The sequence below is a fragment of the Oryzias latipes genome, chromosome 18 (genome assembly GCF_053564925.1).
Source record: "Oryzias latipes strain Hd-rR chromosome 18, Olatipes_Hd-rR_3.1".
Taxonomy (NCBI): domain Eukaryota; kingdom Metazoa; phylum Chordata; class Actinopteri; order Beloniformes; family Adrianichthyidae; genus Oryzias; species Oryzias latipes.
Genome location: NC_136254.1, coordinates 30317645 through 30331109, shown reverse-complemented (window position 1 = coordinate 30331109; position 13465 = coordinate 30317645). Strand labels below are relative to the sequence as shown.

Sequence of the window (13465 nt, the reverse complement as noted above, 5' to 3'; positions counted from 1 at the left end):
ACTTTGGAATTACCTCGGCAACGGAGGTTTTTTGCTAACCCCGCCCACATTCTTAAGATAATCATACCATACAATATATTGTTTTGTTCCGCTTCAGCCAACAATTCATATAATACAATTTTACAATATTCCAGTAAGAAATATATGTGACCAACAGGGAAACGCCACTTTTGTGAGCTTGTCACGCGAATGCCGTTCAAAATCTAAAAACTTTGAAAACAAACTTTTTTCCCAAAGTAGCTTCTTTCCACTGATGCTCAAGGAGTTAGGAAGAAATCAATCAAAATCCATAGTAGTTTATATTTGTAAAAGGGACTAAAGGTAAACCTTTTTTTATTTATTTGCAACCTCTTCTTGAAGTCAAAGATCATCGTAACTAGAGTTGTGGTTGTATACTGAACTTGGCGGCATGTGTTGGAAATTTTGTAAAAATCAGTCAGACAAATATTTTCTTTTCACATATTATGCGAAAAATAAAAAATCTGCAAATTTTCTGGTGTTGGTGCCTGAAGCTATGAGCTAGCTGTTAGCATTATGGCAACAACGCTAACAGTTTCTGGAAGATATTGTGAAACTTCAACAAATAAAACTTCATAAGGAGCATAAAAGGTTAAGCAGGTTTAGTTGCCATGTATAGCTCCTATCATTCTGCTAACGGGGTCATGAATATCAGAATCAGAATTGCTTTATTGATCCCACACATGGGAAATGTGTTCGTTACCGTAGCAAATGACAGCATTGCTACAGCATCATAAGATAGAAAAAAGAACAATAATAATAAAAAAAAAAAAATGTTACATAAATGTAAACAATAAGGTGGTAAGATTTAAAAAGCTATTTACAGACAGTTCAGATAAAAAAAATAATTAAAAAAATGTGCAAAAAAGAAAAATGTGCAAGGGTTATCTGTTGCGTTGTGAGTTTTTGTACAGGGTTATTGTATTTGGTAGGAAGGATTTCCAGTACCGGGCAGGTTTGCAAATGCTGCTTCCCCAGCAGACCACAGAGGAGACCAAGGTGCTGGCCACCACAGACTGCTAGAAGATCTCCAGCATCTTGCTGCACACGTTTAAAGACCTCAGCTTCCTTAGGAAGTAGAGTCTGCTGCAGGCCTTCTTGTACAGTCTGCTGTTGATGGTCACTCCCAGGTATTTGTACTCCTCCACCACCTCCACATCCCTGTCCAGGATGCAGAGAGGCTGCCAGACTGTCCCCCTTCCTTCTGAAGTCCATCACCATCTCCCTGGTCTAGTCCATGTTGAGCAGCAGGTGATTCTCTCCAGCCCACTCCACAAATCCGTTCAGCAGCCTCCTGTACTCTTCCTCCCGTCCACCGCTTTTACACCCCACAACCACAGAGTCATCAGAGAATTTCTGTAGGTGGCATGACTCTGAGTTGTGCTGAAAATCTGAGGTGTGAACAGGAATGGAGAGAGCACAGTGCCCTGTGGGGCTCCCTCACCACTCAGCACCACGTCAGACAGGACGCCGCCCAGTCGGACAAACTGTGGCCTGTCTGTCAGGTAGTCCGTGGACGCACCAGCACCCATCAGTCGCAGTGTTTCACCCAGTGAAAGAAGGCCGGATGGTGTTAAAGGCACTGGAGAAATCAAATAAGGTGATTCTTACTAGGACACCACCACCATCCAGGTGTGAGCTACAGCAGGTGGATGACAGCATCATCCCCTCCCAGATGCGGCCGGTAGGCAAACTACAGGGAGTCCAGAGAAGAGCTCACCAACGGTCTGCAGGGCCTGTTCCCTTTCTGGAGTTCACCTCCACTATATAGTTGCCACCGCACGATCAGGAGGCATTGGCAGAATCTTCAAAATTTAATGAAGCCGCCTGATTTTTGAAAATTGCTGGTGTGGTGAAGAATGCAGACAGGATGACGTCATTACAAAATTGGCCGACAGCTGGGGGGGAGAAGCTGTCCAATCAGGCCAAGCGGCTCTGATTGGACGATGTGTAAATGTCTCCAGACAGCGGCAGTCCATATCAAGTTGCCGCTGGCCACCAGCGGTACATAAAAAGCGGGCCGCTTTGCACCAGTGGTCATTCGGATCTCAGATTCTTCTCCTCTGCCCCTCTTGTGGGTGTTGCTTCTCTTCTATGAGTAGGGCAGCAAGCACAACGTTCTTTGTGTTCTTCCAAGCATCAACTGCAATTCATCAACACGCATGCCTTGGAGCTGCTGTGGTGCTATCAACCCCCTGATGAGCATTGTGAAGCATGTAGCCAAGGTGGCCAGGATCGCTAAATTGACATCCGGTCATCACCGGGCCTCCTGGTTGAATGCACGTGCTACCGTACGATTTCTGAGCGTGGCAGTGGGACGGCAGCACAGGGGGAGAGGGGGTGGCCGTCTGAAATCGCCCGATCAACAGACGACTTTGGGTACCTTGGAGACCCTCCTATCACTCATCGTTCTGTTGCCTTCCTGCCACCCGCCTGTCGCTGGCCTGCCACCACATGACCTCCACAGACCGATGCCCAGAAATCCTCCTCCTTCTGTAAAATTGTAACTTTTTCTTAAAAATACCGCCAGTCGATTGAGCTAAAAAACGTGCATATGGGTCACCGCATGGTGGCATTTTGGGCTTTGTGACCGTAGTCCAAGATAAATTAAACTAATTTCATTCCAAAGTGATCATTCAGCTTTCACCTGAACACATAGATAACTTCTTATAAACTTTACTGATGCAGACAAATCTATTATTTTTAGTTTATTTAAATAAAAAAAGCCCCTCCCTTTTTTTCTGCCTGCTTGATGAAGCGCTTGAAATTGGCAGAGCAAAAACAGGAAAGTGAAACTCCCAGGGAAAAAAAAATATTCACAAAGTTAAAAACTTACAAACATTTCTGTTGTAATAATAAAAACAAAACTTTTTTTCTTAACATTCGGAATTTTGTTTTTACATTTTTTTATTTTAACCTTTTTTAACAAAGTCCACACATTTCCAAAAAATATAGAATAAGGTTAAACATGGGCTATAGGACAGTTGGTCACAGTGAGAATAAATGAACACAGTGAACATCAGAAATGAGATTTTATATACATTTTAGTCATTCAGAATCTGTCTGTAAAATATCTTGATAAAACTTTTCTTTTTCATTCTTTTCTTTGTTCCTTTCAGGATTTCTCTCATAGCGGCGTTTGCACTCCGTGGTTTGGGGGGCCACAGAGGGCTCGCTTGTTTGGATGCTCTGAAAAACAAACAAATAAAACACAATATACAATAAATACAAAATGACAATATTTATACACAGTAACATAAAAACACGTTAAAAATATCACTTTTTCTATTTTACTCACCGTTATTGGTGACGTTTTTGCAGAGACATTCCTTCAGATGCTGTTTTGTGTCAATAGCTGTGGGTACAAGTCTTTGAGGACACCTCCATTTTCCTTTTATAACACCTGAAAAAATCAAAATGGATTTATGAACTCTCGTTTTGATTAGTTAACTAAGCACCATTTCGTGTGGTTCTTACCCCTTAAAATAAGACATTTAGTCGTCTTTTTGTTCTATGTAGGTTTGTGATCGGACAAAAAGCTATGCAGTGATGGATGCTAATGCACTTTTGGGGATGTGAATCAGCAGGTGTATTACGATAAATGTAACACTAAGTCCATTACTCACGTTTGCAGACGCATCGTCGGATTTCCAGCGTCGTAAATCCCGCATTGTGGAATTCATCCACTGTGGGGGCATGGACGGTAAGTTTTATGGAGACTCTTCAAAAGAAGGAATCTTTTCGAATCGTACCTGCGTTGCAGCAGAAGCAGCTCAGCAGGAGGATGAGCAGGATGATCCCCGGTGTGATCCTGGACATGGTGGCGGGACGCTCCTCGGCTGGTTTGAGAGCTCAAACTGTTCCTGTGAGCTGCACAAACACGTGTTTTTATATTTGCAGGATGTTGCCTGGGTGTGTCGGCGCAGGCTGATAACTCAGATTGACATGTTTGAACAACATTTTTTTTTGTTTTTAAGTCTCTGACTTTTGCCAAAGTTCTTTTCACAAACTGTTCTGGACTGTTTTGTTTGTTTTCATTGAAAGCTACAGATGTGCCACGCTGTCAGCTAAAGATCAAGTAAACTTTAAATATTCCAGTGTTAATAAATGAAGAAATGAATGAGTGAGAGACAGATATGTAAACAAACAGGCCCCCCATGGTCTTGAACAGGAACAGAGATGCAGAATGCAGATGGATCCGGTTCAGCTGAACCAACTACACTGTCGTTCAAACTGTAATTTTGGAGGAATATTACCTTATTTTCCGCATTTATAATTCATTCAATCATAACCAGATTAGAGGTGATTTAATGCTCTATTTTTTAAGGTGCACCAAATTGTAAGATGCATTAAGCCAGACAAGTCAATAAGTCAGTCAGACTTAATTACCTGCATTTGGAGTATTTCTAGAATTGGTTTGTAATGCTAGAAACATGCTAGCGTTAGCTGCAGTACAGTATTTGCAATACCAGCCTTGTTTGCATCACGTAAAAAAAAATTGTTATTCCTAAAACAAATGTTGCTCTCCCAACCTTGTAAGTAACGTAAAAAAAACAACATCTTACATTGCTACACGTTAGCCACGTTAGCATATTCAGAATACCTGGCACCAAACATTGTTTGCAACACGTAGAAACAACAGACGGATATTGCTAAAACAAACGTTACTGTGAGTACGATAACTCCCAACATTATTAGTTTACACTTAAAAGAAAAAACATCTGACACTGCTACATGTTAGCCTTCTTAGCGTATTCGCAATACCAGTAGCTCCAATGCTGTGTCCGAATACCCACCCAAACAATGGAAAATATGTCCTCTGCATTTGACCCATCCCCTGCGGGGAGCCAACCAACGCTCGGGAGGCAGTTAAGTAGCGTTAAGGGTCTTGCCCAAGGGCCTTCACTGGGTGATGTTAATTGCTCGCCATTGATACGGTAATTGCCCCAGTACCATTGTTCATTGCTCTCTGGGAATCAAACCCTGGTTTCCTGCGTGGTAGTCTCTCACCTTACCAACCGAGCTACCCAGCCACTTCTGCCTCTCAAAGTCGGTTCAACATCAATGAGCAAAACCAGAAATAATCCGTATATAAGACCACAGGTGGAGCTTGCCCCCCCCCCCCCCCCCCCATTTTTGAGTTAATATTTGTATCATAATTGTCAAAGATCAAAAAATCCTCAATACAAGCATTTTTTAGCATTAGTTATTGCATCGCAGCTCACAGAACTAGTGTTTTAATACTAAGAGCAATATTAATAATACAATTCTTAGAGAGATGTATTGGAGTTTGCATGTTCTCCTCATGAATCTGTGGGTTTTGTTCTAACTCATGTTTACTCCCACAGTCCAAAAACATGCTTCACTGGTGACTGTAAAATGCCCCTAGGTATGAGTATGTGTGTGGGTGTGTGTGTGTGTGTGTGGCACTGCAACAGACTGACAACCTGTTCAGGGTGAGCCCCTGCCGTCACCCAAAAGTAGCTGTGATAGGCTCCAGCAATCCCACCACCCAAAAAGGGAAAAGGCAATTTCAGAAAACAAATCAATGTCATAAATGTCATAAATTACAAATACTGACTGAATCTGACTGTTCATCTCATTGTTTTTGGGCCACAACCTACTAACATTTTGTGAACACAAGTGCATTTTTTCCTCAAAATAGCAAAGACTAAAACTTAAAATTTGACTGATATTGCTTCCTTCTTTCTTTTTGAAAAATGTCAACACTCCTATTTTTCTAAATGCAACTTCTGTAAAAAAACAGCAGTAAATTTTAGGAGAACCACAGTGGAAATGATGGAAACACAAACACAACGTAAACTATTCTAATTCTATACAAAGTGATTACTTTTGTGACTTGCAATCTGAAACAGGAAAAGCAATCTACACAAGGTGATTATTGCATGGAGTTTATTTTTGATAAAAATAATAAAATATTCTGAATTTTATGGATTTTTTTGCATCTTTTTATCAATTTCTTTTTAGTTTTTAATAGGTAAATCTGAAAAATCCCCTTATATTAACCACTCATGTGATAAAGAAGAGTGAGTTCAAAGTAAAAAATAACATTTTATTTACTTAAAAATGTTTATTTACAGTGATAAAAATGTCAAACATCCATCAACTATCATAAAAAAGGGTTGTTTTTTTTTTTTTTAGAAAAAAACACTTAGACTTGAGCGCATAAAAAAACTTGTATCAAAGTGAGAGGTTAAGGAACATTCAGAGCCTTTATTTAACATGTCTTTTTGTCATTAAATGACTATGATCGTTGAATTGTAAAACTCTTGTTCAGGTTGTAGGACTTTGCAGCAGGTCCACTTCTTCTGTGACTTACAGAGGAACTTGAGCTGGAGGAGGTCTCTGGGGACAGAATTTCTCTACTTTTGGACGCCCTGGTAAATGACAGATTAAAAGAGCAGAGTACAATAAACATGTCAATATACTTTATCGTTTAAGCAGACAAATAAACAAAAATTTGTAGCTGACAGGCTTTGATGGCCAGTGTTTACGCACCCTTGATCTTAATTGTACTGCAAAGACAATCTTTCATCGCCTTTTTTATGTTTTTTTTTCCAGTGATGGATCTGACAAATAGGGGGCACTGAAGTGTGCCACGGGAAATACCTGAAACAGATAAAAAAAAATAAAAAATCAAGACCGTTAAAAGCTTGAACACAGGTGCTTCAGTTCCAGTGTTGACATTTTTTGAATCACCGTGACTCTTTAACCGTTTTCCGCAATTAACAAATATATCTAATGGATTCTAAAAGCTGAAAAAAGTAGCTTTGCCTTGATATGCAACACTTTACAATGGTGAACTGCAGTAAAGCAAGTGAATCTGTTAGAATTTCGTCATTCACGAAAATAGTAAGAGTTACGAAATGTGAAGACCACCTGTTCTTCCCTGTTGCCGAAGATAGCTTCAGTTTAAAAGGTTACATTTACTCTGACAACCTTAGGCAACACAACAATAAAAGTTAGCAGTTATACGAAAAAGAACTACAAAAGTGCTCATTTCTGTTTGTTTTTGATTTTTTTAGGCTAAGTGGTCTCATTCCATTTTTGTGTTTCAAAGAACTCTCCTATCATTAAAATATCCAACCTCCCATCATCAAAAAGTGCCTCCTAAAGATAATAATCAACTGTCAATCAATCATCCACTTACTTTTGCATTTTTCTATTTCCTCTTTGGTGAATCCAACAGCAAAAGAAGGATGTTTCTGACCTGTTGATGCAAAAAAATAGAAAAAAATAAAAATGTTTGTAACTTGTACCAATGACCAACAAACCTACAAAATCCAAACTTTTTCATGGTGTATGAATCTGATTGTTAAGGTTTTAGCTCAGTTGTCGGTACGTACGCGCACCGCAGCAACAGCACTGCATCAGGACCAGGAGCAGGACGGTCGCAGTTATGATCGAGGACATGATGACTTCCCTCCGCTCGCCCTGGACCTCACTGTGCTCCACTGAGCTGCACAAACACTTTTATACCTGCAGGACGTCGCCACTGTGGTCAACCATCCGGATCGGCCTAGACATGTTTCGTTTTTCAAAATCCCTCAGTTGTGCATGGACTCACATGTAGAATCTGATTTGCAAGGAGATTACGTTTGTTCTCACACAAACACAAATGCAAGGCATGATGGAAACACTGAGCATTTATAAATAACACCGAAATATATATATTTGTATATGTGTTTGTAAGTACCGGTATTTAAAAAAGGATTCTCTTCAGTGGGCCATCATCAAACCCCTTCATTAGAAGTGAAGGAGAACATTTGCTGATGAGATGTTTTCCGTTTCCCCACTGATAGGTACGACATGCTCCATCCATCCCTAACTGATCCTGAAACGAATGAGTGTGGGCGGTGATCTACAAGACATCCTGTGGTTTCACAATAAACACTGGTAATAATCAAGGAAGCTTTTACTTTTTAATTTAACTTATTTTCGTTCAAGTAAATCTTTGATTTATACTTTTTACTACACAAATTCATCCTTTTTCCCGATAAAATGCATTAGAATTTACAAATATTTTTTCCTGATTAATAGTGGCATACTTTTAATGCACATTAGTAAAGTACTCTGGTAATGTACACACGCATTATGTATTAAATGAAAATTTCAAAGAGCTCAAAAAGCAAACGGCAAACCTGAGTCCTCAGAAAGGTTCAAACAGATGGAAGCTAATGAGAGAAGCCTTAAATGATGACTTTTGTTTGCTTATGACAAGACAGTCAGAAGTTGTCACTGTAAAAAAGATAAGGCTCCTTTTAGGATCAGAAAAATTTAATTAAAGCAGTTTTAAACTTTATACACGAGAGCTTTAGCTCCAGTGTCGGCATTCTTTGAATTACTGTAACTCTGTAAACGTTTAACTTAATTCCAATCAGCTTGGCGCTGATATGCAACACTTTGCAGAAGTGAAGTCTTTGTCCAATCAACCCAGCCGATTTTTCTGACACAGAGCACAATGGCTTTGCAATTGTAACGTAGAGTAAAACTAATGGAAACCAACGTAAATGAAAGTGTTGCAACTTTAACATAAAGTATCGTAAAGTTCACTAATGTAAACTAATACGAAGTAAAGCGTTGCAACCATAAGGTCAAGTGATGTAAAGTAACAAAGTGTTTCAATTGTAACGTAAATTAATGTAAAGTAAACAAAATGCAACTATAGCATAAAGAAACGTAAATTATACTAATATAAACTAACCTAAAAGGTCTCAAACATTAAACGTGGTACAATCCACCGGATGGAAAGTGAGACACTTTCTGATTAAGAGGAACAAATAACAACTACATTACCCCAGGTACTAAATCTGCAGCCGTGTCTTCTGGAAGATGGTGCTGGAAACTCTGGGTCACACTGCGTCGGCCGTGGTGCAGCGGTAGGGCGGTCGACCCATGATCGTAAAGTTGCAGGTTCGATTCCCGCCTTGCACGCCTATGAGTCGATGTGTCCTTGGCAAGACACTGAACCCAAACTTGCCTCTGGTGGTAGGTTGCCGCCAGTATTCAGCAGCGTAGCCGCCATCAGTGTGTGAATGTGTGTGTGACTGGGTGAATGGGTCTGTGACTGTAAAGCACTTTGGGCCTTGAAGAAGGTAGAAAAGCGCTATATAAGAATACGCCATTTACCATTAATGTCATGTTAACTAACCTAATGTAAAGTGTTGTACCAGTTACATAGAATAATTTCAACTAATTTAAACTAACATAAAGCTCTGTAACCCTAGCTTAAAGTTAAGCAAACCGATGTAAACCAACCCTATTGGAAAACTATAAAAACTAACATTAGGCTGGCAATTGTAACAAAAACTTAAACAAATGTAAACTACCGTACAGCACTGCAACTCTAACATAACATAAAATAGACTAACGTAAACAAGTGTAAAGTAACCCCAAAATAACATAAACTAACAGTAGGGTTGCAACTGTAATGTAAAGTAAACAAATATATACTAATATACTACAATGTAGCGACTTTAACATAATGTGAAGTAAACCAATGTAAACAACATGAAGAAAATCATTGCAACCTAAACGTAGTGTAAAGTAATGTTTAGTTTGCAACCGCAAGATAAAATCATGTAAACTAGGGTAAAGTGCTGCAGGTTAATGTACTGTAAACTAATATAAACCAATATAAAGTAAAAATGTATGTTAATAAATTGTAATGGAGGAAAAATCACTTTTTTCGCCTCAAAATTCTCACTGGGATTCAAATGGCGTGTCTTGTTTTGCTGTCGGTGGCTACCGCCCCGGTGTTAAAGGGTTCAGTGACTGTCCACAAGCAGATAAAGAAAAACAACCCAACATGTTTTTGTGATATTTTGTGACCTAAAAACCCTTGTAGGTAGCAAAATTACAATTGTTTTATTCAAGAATCATGTCTTGTAAGCCAAAAAAATTGTTTCTGAGAACTAGATAGGAATTTAGCAAAAACATATATTTCTGCCAGAAATGGGAACTATTTTGTGTGCTGATACCGAGAATTTAATTTTTTTAAGTAGATGAAGGCCATTTAATCTTAAAAGACCCATGAAGAATTGGTGTTGGGAGCACATGACTGTTTTTAGATCACTTAACAGCATATTTGATACTGTGTTAAACTTAAACCTCCAGCTTTCCCTTTTAATCACTGACTAACGGGTTAACCAGTAAAGTGAAAGGAGTTAGGAATTAGTGACCTCTTAACCTGTATGACTTGTAGCTTCAAATCAAGGCTAAAGTCGTTTCCCTCTGTTTGGCAGTAAACAAAACTGACTTATAAGTTAATGTTTTGGAGCTCTTTCTTAGAGCGAGTCTTTGTTTTGTCAGCAAAAACACCAGATAAGAAAAAAAGGTTGGTGCCATGCTTACAGAAACTAAGAACCAGTTTAGCATCTTATCCTTTCATCTTGACAAAAGCAGGCAAAAAAAAAAAAAAAAGGAAATTTTCCATCACTGCTAAAGTCTGTATAATGTTTAGACAAAGCCCGGAGCTGTTTTGGAAAACTACACACCTAGAAAACCGTTTACTATTATGCACTTTACAGAGCAAGTGGAGGTTTGTGCGCCAGTGCATTCATCGGTCTGATGAAACGTTTACATTTAAACACGTGGTGTTTACTGTTTACGGTGTACACAACCTGAGAAATTTAGGCTTAAATTGTTTCTGTAAAATATCAAGGGAATTTATTTTACTAACATTTGTTTGATAAAGCTACAAACGGGGATAAAAATCCATCCATCCATTTTCTTAACCCACTGTGTCCCCTTCGGGGTCACGGGGCTGCCAGAGCCTAACCCGGTTACTGCTGGGCGAAGGTGGGGCACACCCTGGACGGGTCCCCAGTCCATCGTAGGGCAACGGGAAAAACAGAAATTAAAATCTAAAAAGTGTCATGATTAGGGGTCTTTTTTGACTTATTTTTTTCCTGTTTTATTTCTGTCATGATTAGAGTTCTGCTTCCTATTTTGTGTTGAAGGTGTCCTGGTTGTTTTTGTTTTTGAGTTTTACTTTCCTGGTCCCAATCTGATCGTTTTCACCTGTGTCTCGTCAGTCCTTTCTGTATTGATGTCTTGTCTCTACCTTCCTCTGTGCTGGTCCATACCGTCTTCTTCCCGGTTTGCCTGTTTACCCCAACAGTTGATTTGGGCAGTGGTCCCCAACCCCTGGGGTGCAAAGTGGTACCAGTCCATGGGACAGTTTGTACCAGGGTGCAGTGAAAAAAAAAAAAAACGAGACCTGCTAAACTCTCCTTTTTATTTCAAATCTGATTCTGACTGAAGTTTTATTTTGAAAAACTGCTGGACTCTCCCCACCACATCCGATTATTTCTCGACGCATCAAGTCGACCGCTAGATTGAAACTTCCAAGCTAACCAAGAAAACAAATGTATTTGGAAAATTTCTTCCTGCAAAATGACTTCAAAAGGAAACACATGAAGAGTTTTTGACTTAAAACTAAAAGAAAGCTGTGCTTAACAAGCATAAACCAGGAGTTTTTACCCCAAAGACGGATTTCTCGCGACTGTTGTTTGTACACACCATCATATTATGCATAATATTCAGCAACCACCTGTCGAACAATACTAGGATGCTGCTAATCAAGTTGATCATACAGTGATTCATGATTATGATTATATTTAGAAAATACTAGTTTTTGAGACCGCTTTTGTTTTTTGTATGTATCTATTCCACCTTAAAGTCAGATGAGACAGAAGTTGACATGCAGAAATTTTTAGCTTCCACTTTGAAATTTATGGGTTAAGGGAAAGTCTGTGGTTCTGTCTGAATTCCTTCACTGGTCACTATATAGTGCACTATGTAGTGTTGTCCAAATCTACAATTCCAAAATCGAGTGCCCTAGAAATTTCCCAGAAGTCTCTGTGAAAAAACTGCGCATCGATGCTCACTAGATCGGGGAATGTACACAGCAATGAAAATGTATTTAAATGTATTTTTAAAATAAAATATTGTTTTCATCTTCAAAACATGATTGTCGCAAAACAGTCAAATCAATGAGATTTTAACTTCGTGAAATCGATGACGCCATATTCGCCATATTAGTGAGCATGGTGTCCGAATTGCTTTTAAAATCCAGGGCACTAGATAGTCCTGCACTATGTACAGCGGTGGACAAAATTGTTGGTACCCCTTAGTTAAAGAAAGAAAGTCCACAATGCTTACTAAAAATGACTTGAAACGTTCAAAAGTAACAAAAAATTAAATTTTTTGAAAATTAAACAATCAAAATCAGCCATGACTTTTGAGTTGTTGATTAATAGAATTATAAAAAAATACAAAACAAATGAAATAGGGTTGGACAAAAATGATGGTACCCGTAACTTAATATTTTGTTGCACAACCTTTTGAGGCAATCACTGCAATGAAACGGTTTCTGTATTTGTCAATGAGCCTTCTGCACCTGTCCACAGGTATTTTGGCCCACTCCTCATGAGCAAACTGCTCCAGTTGTCTCAGTTTTGACGGGTGTCTTCTCCAAATGCCATGTTTCAGCTCCTTCCACAGATGTTCAATGGGATTCAGATTTGGGCTCATAGAAGGCCACTTCAGAACAGTCCAACGCTTTTCTCTTAGCCATTCTTGGGGGTTTTGGCTGTGTGTTTTGGATCCTTGTCCTGTTGGAAGACCCATGACCTGCGACTGAGACCAAGCTTTCTGAAACTAGGCAGCACATTTCTATCCAGAATGCCTTGATAATCTGGAGATTTCATTTTACCTTACACAACTTCAAGACATCCTGTGCCAGAAGCAGCAAAGCAGCCCCAAAACAGAACTGAGCCTCCTCCATGTCTCACAGTAGGGACAGTGTTCTTTTGGTTGAATGCTTCATTTTTGAGTCTATGAACATAGAGCTGATGTGCCTTACCAAAAAGCTCCAGTTTTGTCTCCTCTGTCCAAAGGACATTTTCCCAGAAGCTTTGTGGCTTGTCAACATGCATTTTTGCAAATTCCAGTCTGGCTTTTTCATGATTTCCTTTCAACAGTGGTGTCCTCCTTGGTCGTCTCCCATGAAGTCCACTCTGGCTCAAACAACGAGGAATGGTGCGATCTGACACTGATGTAACTTGATCTAGGAGTTCACCTTTAATGTCTTTGAAGGTTGTTCTGGGCTCTTTGGATACAGTTTTAACTATCAGTCTCCTCAATTTGTCATCAATTTTCCTCTTCCGGCCACGTCCAGGGAGGTTGGCTACTGTCCCGTGGGTCTTAAACTTCTGAATAATATGTGCCACTGTTGTCACAGGAACTTCAAGCCACTTAGAGATGGTTTTATAGCCTTTACCTTTACGATGTTTGTCTATAACTTTGTTTCTAATGTCCTGGGACAATTCTCTTCTTTGCTTTCTGTTGTCGATGTTCAGTGTGGTACACACCTTTTCACCAAACAGCAACATGACTATTTGACTCCCTTTAAATAGGCAGA

The 13465-nt window shown here is 39.4% G+C and overlaps 2 long non-coding RNA genes across 2 annotated transcripts; both read right to left on the bottom strand.

Moving 5' to 3' along the window:
• Positions 1-3044: 3044 nt before the first annotated feature.
• LOC144987242 (uncharacterized) lies at positions 3045-3929 on the bottom strand. Its single transcript, XR_013651113.1, has 4 exons — positions 3771-3929; positions 3645-3704; positions 3317-3421; positions 3045-3207 (listed from the first exon to the last, which is right to left on the bottom strand). It is a non-coding gene; the product is annotated as an uncharacterized LOC144987242 (long non-coding RNA).
• A 2303-nt stretch (positions 3930-6232) lies between these two features.
• On the bottom strand, positions 6233-7501 carry LOC105356362 (uncharacterized). The gene is made up of 4 exons (XR_910533.4): positions 7386-7501; positions 7190-7249; positions 6538-6648; positions 6233-6416 (listed from the first exon to the last, which is right to left on the bottom strand). It is a non-coding gene; the product is annotated as an uncharacterized LOC105356362 (long non-coding RNA).
• Positions 7502-13465: the final 5964 nt, after the last annotated feature.